This window comes from Acomys minous, assembly GCF_964271855.1.
Source record: "Acomys minous genome assembly, chromosome: 8".
NCBI classification, from domain to species: Eukaryota; Metazoa; Chordata; class Mammalia; order Rodentia; family Muridae; genus Acomys; species Acomys minous.
In genome coordinates, this window is record NC_140489.1 from 54,824,864 (window position 1) to 54,834,311 (window position 9,448).

At 37.0% G+C, this 9,448-nt stretch overlaps 1 pseudogene across 1 annotated transcript; it reads right to left on the minus strand.

Moving 5' to 3' along the window:
- Positions 1 to 6,892: 6,892 nt before the first annotated feature.
- LOC311603015 (PRELI domain containing protein 3B-like) lies at positions 6,893 to 7,510 on the minus strand (annotated as a pseudogene). Its single transcript has one exon. The product of its transcript is annotated as a PRELI domain containing protein 3B-like (transcript).
- Between the last annotated feature and the right edge of the window lie 1,938 nt (positions 7,511 to 9,448).

The window sequence follows — 9,448 nt, forward strand, 5'->3', positions numbered from 1 at the left end:
GGGCTTTGAGAGATGGGTCCAGACCTCTAAGAGACTACTGTGGGATGTTTCCTGGGGAAACACAAATGGCCAAACATGTATTGCCTCAGATAAAAAACTTACTTACAACAAATAAACAACAACAAGAGAAAGATTCCTCTCTGAGGTTACCTTATGAACAGGTAAGTTTATTAGTTCCCAGTGCATGAATTACTTAAAAGCATCTGCATCATTAAACATTCCACTTCAGGGAGTGTGACTATTCACAAAACTGCATTCATTACACAACTAATAAAGATCATGTCAACTTGGCTAGCAAGAAATTCCCCACACCCTACCCCAGCAATTGTTCACAGTTTTTTTTTTATAACCCTGGAGAACAGTTTTGTGAACTCTGTTAGTTTCTGATACGGGAGGTTTATTTCTTCCCTGAATCTCACGGATCTTTCTTTACCTTACAGAAGTAAGGAATTCATTAAGGAGGATTGCTTTGCTTATCTAGGCCTCAGTTAACTGAGTGGAGATCCTAGCCTATATATGTGCATGACATCATGAAAGTGAACAGAAGTGATAGGAACTTGGAGTGGAATATACTGGGTTTCTCTATTCTGATGGTGCTGGAAAAGATCAGAAAGTAGCTGAAGTTCCTAATTATAACATTAACAAAGAGACAAGAACGGGTTTCTTAGTGTCATACTATCCCAAATGCCACAATCTAGAAAAAAAAGCACTACTTGTTTTCAATTCTGTATAGTTGATAATATATACAACTCAATTTTTCACTCTCTTAGTAGTATTTAGTTCCCTAGGGAAACACATTGTAGGCAAGAAGATTGGTGCTCCATTTTTCCTTGGAAGCTATCAGCAAGGATAAGAGGGGTGGCATATATACTCTACATGTAAACAGTGAAGTATTGTCAAACTTCTATCACTCATGTTCCAGACAAATGGGTAACTTAATAGCATACACATGCATTCCGCACTTATGCTGCAACTCATCAGGAGGATGGACTGCTATAAACAGATACTCAGATGTCACGTCTTGTACAAAGAACCAGAAGAAAAACAAAATAACACAGATAGCCACAAACTGCAACATAAAAATAAAGTTTAAAGTTACTCAGGGAGGACTTTGTTCTTTTAAAACAACTTTGTTTATTCTTCAAGATTTTAATATATGAAATAAGGGACTTTGATAATACTTACCCTTGTCTTTTCTTATATCCACCTCAACTTCAAGCTCCCCAATTTGTTCATAACCCTCAGACTCAAGTTTGTGCTGTATATAAACTCATAGGGTTAAGGCCATCCACTTAAAAATTCCAAGGACTATACTCATAAACAAAACAAAACTGACTTTCTCTCCAGTAACAGTAACCAAATGACAATAATTCCTCAGCACATGGGAGGAGCTTGTGACAACTTCCCGTTTCCATGCTGGCATTTTAATTGGCTTGATCTTGTACGAGTCTTGCATAAGCAAGCACAGTTGTTATGTTAAGAATTCACATAAGCGGTGACCCTGTTATATCCAAAACACACTGTTTTGTTCCAGTCCTCTCTAACCTCTGGCTCTTCAGTCTTCATGATCCATTCTTCCATTGTATTCCCTGATCCTTGTAAAGGATGTGCTATAAATATCTCCTTTATGGTTGAGCACTCCACAATCACTTTCTGCACTACTTTGACCAGTGGCGTTTCTGCATTAACCATCACTCAGCTTCACAAAAATGCTTTTTTAGCAGGCACTTAGAGCTAAACTAATTTATTGCTGTAGAAATATGTATTTAAATGTAGTTTGATAATATGTCCATTTAACATAAGGATTGTAGTTGATCCACTTCCAGTGCCTTTGATCTATGAAGCCATGGCTTCTCGGCTGGATTTATTGCACAAAGCACATACATAATTCTGTGGATCAGGCCTTGATCAAGTCAGAAACTGTTGATTATCTCCATAACATCTGTGCCACTATTGCACTTATAGTGTGCATTTTTCCAGAGTGGTCTTTACTCTTCCCTGTAGGTGTCACAGCTAGGTAGGATTGTTGATTACTATTCTCACCCAACAACCTATTAAGAATTTTTAAATTATCATTGTAAAACTGATTTAGAAATTTATAAAACAAAAGTAGAAGTAATGAAATTGAATCAAATGGGTGAAAAGGGCCACTGGATGTGTTTAGCAGTAGAGTAATATGGCAGAAAATAAAATTAGTAAAATTAGAGGTATTAATTGAATGTTTTCATTTCAAAAAGAAACAAGTACCCTGAAAAACAATCTTATTAATTCTATAAATCTGTAAATCTAATTATTTAGCAAATTAATAATTAGATAATCAAGTTTTTTGCACCAAGAGACAGAGGGACTGAAAATATTTCAAGAAAAAAAATACTAGCAAATAACTAAATTTTGAAAGCCTAAGTTTACAGACTCAAGAATTTGAATTAAATACTAAATATACAGATTCAAAATAACTCATGCAAATAAAATAAAATATAAAAGCAACTCAGTACAACAATAGAGAAATTAGAATAGAGCAGTAGGCCTCTGTGCAAACAAAGCTTTACTGGGTGGACATGATTAAATCCTTTATTTCCTTGTCCCAAATATAAGTGGGTTTCAAAACATAGCACATGCAATTGGGAGGAAAAGTGGTGGGAGCATAAAGGAGGAACTGGAAGGGAAGAAATGGATTTGATCGAAACACATTATGTTCATTGTGAAATCCTCAAACAGTAAAAGTAAAGACTACCTTTCTAGTCTTATGCAGAGTAGCTTCCAGTATCATGAATGATAGTCAGTCATGGTGAAGCTTGTAGTAAGATACTAGCTCAACTTTTTCTTGTTTTACAGTGTAAGCAACTGTTGCCTTTAGCAGTAGGGCCTTACCTATTGCTGAAGGCCACAGAGTACAATGAACAGCTTTTGAAACAGCCTGTAATGTTTTGTAGGTTCCATGGGGCTTCTGTGGTGAATAACTGAACACAATTTAACTCGTCCTTGACACTGGAGGTTTTACTTGGTGGCATAACATGTCTAGCTGAAGCACTGTCTCCTTCTCACTTGTTGTTGACTTCATTTAGATTCCTCTCCTATTTCCATAGGCCTTTGGAAGCTTCTACTCTGATGTTAATTTAGTGTCTCTTATGTCACAGTTATGATTCTGTTACTTCTTCCAAATTATCATTCCAATAACAAAATCTTCCAAGAACAAGCTGGAAAATAACATACACAACCTCCCCCCCCACCAAAAACCAAAAATAATAACAACAACCAAAATCAGGAAAAAAAAATATTGACTCATAGTGAAAGAACAACATTTTAGGTACAAATATGACCCAACCTAGGGTGAGTCATTGTAAAGAGGGATTGGATTCAGCTTCCCCACACAGGCTGGACTGAAGAATTTTCTTATAGTGTAGCTACAAGGGTGTCATGTAAGCTTTCAGCCAAGATATCTGTCTGCAGTTGTAGCTGAAGACTCCTGCATAAAGTTAGCACTACAGAGATAGCCTATATCAGGTCAATGGGTAATAGGAAAGAGTATATACTGGATTTTCAACTCCATAAACTTTATATTTTATTTTAATATTATGTCAGTCATCTACCTGAAACTCTGGGATCAAAAATTTAAGTTTAAATCTTTCCATTAATTAGAGCAAAATGAAAAAAAGTTTAGAAAAGCATTATAATCATCTCATATACATATGTACTAAAATACCAAGGCACAAGAATCATAAGTAAATAAGTACGAGAAGAATATCAGATATCTCAGAGATGGCTCTGAGTGTATTTTCAATTATAAGTGAGCATATACACATCAGCAAAAATTACATCCTAGAGCCAAGGGACAAAGCATAACTCCAAGACAGCATGAAGTAAACAAACAAAAAAGCCATGGAAGTTAATATACCATAATAAAGATATGCTGAACACACAAAATGAGATAGGTAGAAAGAGAGACTATTGAAAACAGTGCAAAGAGCTGACATCTCACAAAAAGCAAGAGAGATGTAGGGAGAAGAAGCCTCTTGCAGGGAGTTTCTCTACTCCAGCAAGGCTGGAAGACACAGGATACTGCTAAATACATGTAGTAGAAACTAAAGCAGCACAATAATTGGGCTCAGAATTCTTTCTATTCCTTATTCTATGTTTTTGTGAGGATGCAAGAAACATGGAAAATCATTGTAGATGCAGAAGTTTGTAATGCCAATGTCCACTGACACAAAACTCCAGAAATCCATCTAATCATAAATACAGAAAGATGAGGTTCTGAGAGCTTGGCTCTTAATGTAGCAGTGTTGAGATGGGAGAAGAAAAGAACCAGCTCTGCATAGGTCTGGAAAGCAGTGGACAAACCCTGAATCATCACAGTTTTTATGTTTGTAATGCTACCAAACATAAAAAAACATCTGTATATTGTTCAATAAAAGGTGGAATGCAAATCTCAAGAGAAAGATTAAGCAAATCAGGATATTAAAGCAAAAATCACATATCTCACAATTCTCTTACCTTCTGCATAATCCCCTACAAAGACACTTGATTTTTGACAAAGAAGCCAAAACCACACAATGGAAAAAAGATAGCATCCACAAAAAACACTATATTAGTCTATTACTTATCAGAGTCTATCAGTTTATTTTCTATTGATATTATTGGGTAGTTTATATTATCCCTCAATCATAAATCACATTTGTTTATATGCTATCAGGAAAATATATGCACATTTATAGTCTAGTGTTGGAGGTTGGTCTGATGTTTTTTATGCTAATTACTGCTTTCTCTGTCTTTGCCACACCTTGTACCTTGCCTAAGATCCTAAAATGTTTGACCAATAAAAGACCATCACATCTGGGCAGGGAAATTGGGATAGGCATGGCTAAGGTTCCTATATTTTGGAGACAGAGAGAATCTTGGGAGGAGAGGAGAGGAAAAGAATAAGGCTGCACCATGGGTTAGGTGGAGGAGAAGCGCATAGCCACCATGGATGGAGACTTGGCCCAGGTGATGATAATTAGCAAGTATTTAGGATTATGGATGGGAGGTAGGTAGCTTGATAGAAATTATTAGAAGCAGATGGCATGGGATGGGGCAAGTATCTCAGGTATCTCATACTTCCCACTATGGAAAGTAGTTTAGGGGAATAATATCTGCCCTGCCCCAGGTTAACTAAGGCTATTTTAAAATATTACAAAGGCTATTTTAAAATAAAATGTAAAATATAACATCTGTGTCTTGATTGACTGCTAACAGGTTATAAAATATTGCCGTAATAATAATTATAGACCTAATAATAAACAGGAATAACCACAACAGTCTCGTTCAATATTTTTACTTGAATTTTCTGTTTCTGAACTTTCTCCCATCTGGCTCTAGTAATTGTTAATTGAAACTTATATTATTTAAAATTGTTTTGAATTTATATGTGGTGTGTATGTGTGTGTGTGTGTGTGTGTGTGTGTGTGTGTGTGTGTTTGTGTTGAAGTTATTTTTATACAGCTGTGTTTGTTTCTCTTGACTTTTTTCTTAACCCGGCTATCACACAAATTATTGAGACTCTTTAAAATACAAGGTTTCACAATACAGTTTGAGTCTGTTCGTAACCCTCTATGAAATTTTGTCTCACTCCTAGCCAAATCCCAGTGATACTTGCACTTTTTAGCTTTCTTTAGAATACTTATATCTACATTGTAATTTTATTAACTTTTTTCATTTTCTTATTTTCCCTTTACATTTAATCATTTTGATTTTTGAAATTCTCATTGTGTTTTTATTTCATTCCAATTTTAAATTGAGTGCTACTATAGATGAAGATACCATAAAGAAATGTCTTTTTTCCATAGGTTTCATATCAACTCTCTCTATTACATTATTTAGTTAATCTCTTAATATACCCACAGGCTTGTCTTCTGGTTTGTTTTAATCTTCCTTTTCATTAAAATACTCTGCTCAAATATTCTGCTTGATTTGAAATGTGGAAGCTTTAGTGACTTTTTCTTTCTGAGATATATGTGTTTCTCCAACTACAATTCACCACTTCAGGATTGAATTCTATCCATACTTCCTAAAACTCATGGGAATGGAGACCAGGCTATGGTGACCTGGTCTCCCAGTGCCTTTCATGCCCACGTGGTTTACACACAATACTAAATAAACTGGGAGATTCTTTAGATGGGGCTTTTATCCTCAACTCAATAGGCAGCTTGCATAGTTCATGTCACACAGAGGAAATTGAAAGGAAACATTTTTTTTAATAAAGGGAGTGCCTTTACTAAATCACAAAATTTGGCAAATCAATACAGTACCATTAATATAAAAAATGCTATTTTTGCTGAAGTCATATATTACCTTAGTGCTAATTTTCACTCCAAAAAATACCATTTAAATACCAAATCCAAACACTGGTTTCCAGCAGGAGAGGTTAGTTTATTCAAATTAATGTCATTTGAAATTACACAATTTCTCTTTGTAAAGTGAGTTCCTGGGGCAGGCAGTTTCTGGTTCACAGCAGTGGCAACTGTGTGGACACAGGGCTGGGGGCAGGGGGCAGCTGGAATGTTCTGTTTGGTCCACAGCCAGATAGTGTGTTCCAGTATCTGGAGCTATAAGATTCTATCTAAGAAGACTCCAGATCAACATCAACTTCTTCTATGTACTTAAAAAATAACAACACACATATTAATTATTTGAATGAACACAAGACTTGCCCATCAGTCTTCCCAACCCATTTAACCTCAGATGATCCCTTTGATTTACAAGTTCTAATCTTTTGTTTTCATCAAAGTCACAGTTTTCTCCAGTCCATTAAAGAAAAATCTACCTAGAATAGTAGTATCTTTTAAATAACAAATAAATATGATGTCAGCTTAAAGAGTCCTGGGGCCCTGCTGCTACACCCCAGTTTCCATTGTCATTTCTCCACCAACGCCGCTGCCACTACCATTGGTGTCCGTATGCTTCCTCTGGCTGATGTTGCTGATTCTTCAGTCTTGGCGTTCAGATTGTGAGTCACCCATCCGTTGCTTCTCGGCCTTTGTTAGCATTGGAAGCTATGGTGCTTGCTATGAGCCCTTCACGGTAGGTGCTGGACATGACCCCTTTCACAATGATGATAATGGTTTCCTGGGTCAGGGTAGTTTTCTCTGGGTCTTTGGGGTGCGGCTTGTGTGTGAGCCTCTCATCTGTTGAGACCATATTTGTAAACGAGATAGTAGAGGACTTGAGCACCGTCGTCCTCTTCACCATGTCAACTACAGAAATTTCTTGCATGTTGCCTTCATTCTAGCTGCACCAATAAGGGACTGCACAATGAAAGGCAGGCCCCACTCTCTACTGAGCAGTCTGTGACTCTGCAGCTTTGACCTGTCTGTCCAGCATGTCAGCATCAACCACGCTAATGTTCATGGGGTTTGGGTATTTGCATTTCTGAATTGCAGCCATTGTAACTGTTTCCCATGGGTGCTCAAAGACGTGCTCTGAAGTCCAGATCTTCATAGTGCCAGCCACCTGCCGGGTGTCCTGGAGCATCCCGGGAATGAAAGAGAAAAAAAAATTAACAAAACAAGAAAAGCCCACAAGCTTTCATTTGGGGATAGTAATCAGATAAATTCTCATAATTTTAGGCAGAAGTTTGACTTGTGAAAAGTAAAGGTTCAATTAGGATCTTTGACATGGTATAATGATCTGATCCAGAATTTTTCATATTTCAATTATGTCTCCTCCAGTATTTAAGTGTTTCAGGGCATTAAGAAGAGGCACGTTTGGACTAGAAATATTAGTCTGTGGATAAGGCTGTGTATTACTTGCAGAGGACTGTATTTTATTTCCCAGTACACACATCAGTAAGCCCACAATTACTATTAGTAAAGTCCAACGTGAGGAGATCAGTTTTCCTATTCTGACTTCTTAGGCAACTGCACTCACATGTACACGCCTTCACACAGACAAATAAAATAAAACAAATCTTAGAAAAATGTCACCTTTAAGTGGTGGTTAAGGCCAGAGCATTCTAGTTCCTTAATAAGACAAATCTCATAATGAATTAAGCATTATGGGGGACTTCTGTTACATGCTTATGCTTATGCTCTGCCTTGGGAGGGTACAACTTATGGACTTCACTGTGACTATGCTCGGCACAGCTGACCAGAGGTTGGTACCTTGAACATAAAGTCTACAAATGGTCTTCAATAAAATTACTCAGCTGTGTAGAGAAGCACAAAATATGTCGATAGAACTAAGTGACTGAGAAACCAGATTTTACACAACTTATACTTAGAAATGTGGAAGGGCTTTTGTAACTAAGTGTTGGCCAGACCATCAGCACTTTTTGAAGTGATACTTACTACAAACCTGTATATTGATGAAGAATATGTTTAATAGTAATCCTCATGAGGCTTAAAATAAAAGGGAGAGATGTAGGAAAACAAGGAACCATTTTAGAGATCATGTTGACAGTGAATAAAAAACCTTAGTTAAAATATTGGCATGAGAGGCCATTTTTTGGGGGGGCTTTTGACAGGAATGAGAAATATCTTATGGGAAACTGAGAGTGCTCAGGGATCATCCAGGTTATAAAGTGTAGCAAAACAGCAAAATGTGCCCTAGAGCATAGTTGATTCCATTAAGTTAAAGTCTTAGAACTTCACAGAAAACAGAATTCGACAGTGACGAGTGGGCTATTTGGTGAGAAAAAAAGTCTAAAAATATCAAGGTACTAAAAGCTTCTTTTAACTTCTTACAGAAAATATTTTGAAGAAAAATATAGTTCCATACTCGCTATTAACACTAATAAATTCACAGTTGTTATGTTTACAATGTTACTGTTTAAGGTTATGGAATGATTTTTAAATTATTGTTTTTGTTGTGTATTTTATGGTTCAGAAGCTGTTGGCTTCATTTTCATAACCTGCATAGAGAAGACTGCTCTTGTACTATCTGTGTCTTCAAATTATTAATTTTGAAAATCTGAGTCTACTGTGGACCTATATGGACACTGAGCTATCTATTGGCTACATCTGAGAAGAAGGCCTAGGTCCTCTCCATGTATGGCTCTTGTTTGGTGCATCAGTCCTTGTCAGGCATCCTCGGCCCAGATTTGTTGGATCTGTTAGCCTTCTTGTAGAGCTCCTGTCCCATCCTGATCCTTCTACTCTCCTGCTCATCCATAGGACTCTCTGCACTCTGCCCAAACTTGGATGTGAGACTTAGGTCCTGCTGTGATCCCTACTGGTTGGAGACTTTCAGAGGACAACAGTGATAGGCTCCTGTCCTGTTCCCTCTCTTCAACGGCTCCCAGTGTCTATTCTATTTGCCCTTCTTAAAGAGAATTACTCATCCTCCCTAGAATCCTCCTTGTTACATAACTTCTTTAGTTCTGTGGATTGTAATATAGTTATCCTGTATTATATGGCTGGTGCATGTCCTGGATCGGTCTTACTTCACTCAGGATGATTGTTTCTAGTTCCAT